The sequence below is a fragment of the Centruroides vittatus genome, unplaced genomic scaffold, assembly GCF_030686945.1.
Source record: "Centruroides vittatus isolate TY-2023 unplaced genomic scaffold, ASM3068694v2 contig_487, whole genome shotgun sequence".
In the NCBI taxonomy this organism is placed as follows: Eukaryota; Metazoa; Arthropoda; class Arachnida; order Scorpiones; family Buthidae; genus Centruroides; species Centruroides vittatus.
The window spans coordinates 1011858-1012844 of record NW_027122275.1 but is presented as its reverse complement, the minus strand read 5'-3'; the positions used below and the strand labels follow the sequence as shown (position 1 = coordinate 1012844).

The 987-nt window shown below is 40.1% G+C and overlaps 1 non-coding gene across 1 annotated transcript; it reads right to left on the bottom strand.

The window, feature by feature from the left end:
- Positions 1–392: 392 nt before the first annotated feature.
- TRNAK-UUU (transfer RNA lysine (anticodon UUU)) lies at positions 393–465 on the bottom strand. The gene has a single exon. It is a non-coding gene; the product is annotated as a tRNA-Lys (tRNA).
- Between the last annotated feature and the right edge of the window lie 522 nt (positions 466–987).

The window sequence follows — 987 nt, the reverse complement described above, 5'->3', positions numbered from 1 at the left end:
TTATTACTATTCGATTCTGCAAATCGACCGAACACTTTGCTTTCAGATAACATAGACAAATGTTGATGTTAGTAAAGCAAGTCACAATTTTGTCCATCAATTTTCAATATATTTTACTATTGATCGGAAAAACCTCTTAGCGTAATGCGAATTCTGCACTCGGCGTTTATAAGAAAACATTGCAGCTTTTTCATTGAAGACTTAGCGAAATTACACGTATTCCACGAAAATCGATTAGCAATGTCTATAAGAGCCATAACGCTCTGGGCAAATATCCGTTACTCAACATAAATAAACGTTCACGATGTCAGAATAGCATTTCATTTCTAAAAACAAAGACTTCAGCCAAATTCAACAAAATCTGAAATAAAGCAAATGCATAAAAAAAGTATCGCCCGAACAGGGACTCGAACCCTGGACCGTTAGGTTAAAAGCCTAACGCTCTACCGACTGAGCTATCCGGGCTCGGTCAGTGGAGCGAGCATATACTTTATATCGTAGTTATCGCGAGGTTTTCCGACGTTAGCACGCATCTAGATATTAGATGCGTGCTTCTATAGAGACACCACGACGACTTTTCTCATATTTTCCACTGATTTGAAATGCATGCGGTTTCTATTTGTCCCACAATCGGCGCGAGTTGTATCTCATACGCGTTTGCGAGAACGCCCGAAGGAAAGAGACTGCTGTACTCGAAATCGAAAATGCAACGTCTGACTTTAGCACATTCAACCACGTACAAAAGCTATTTACACCGATGCCCACACTGTTTTGCTTTGTGACGGCATTAAAAAAAAAAACTTGGCCATTGACCAAACTGCGACCGCACACCGCGATATTAGAAACAAAAGAGAAAAGTAAATACAAAATAAAATAATATAAAATTACTTACTCGGACATTCAGTCGATAGGATTCGAACCTGTGCGGGAAAATCCAAGTCTGTTGCCTTAACCAACCGACCACGACTGCATACAATCCCGGGTCCA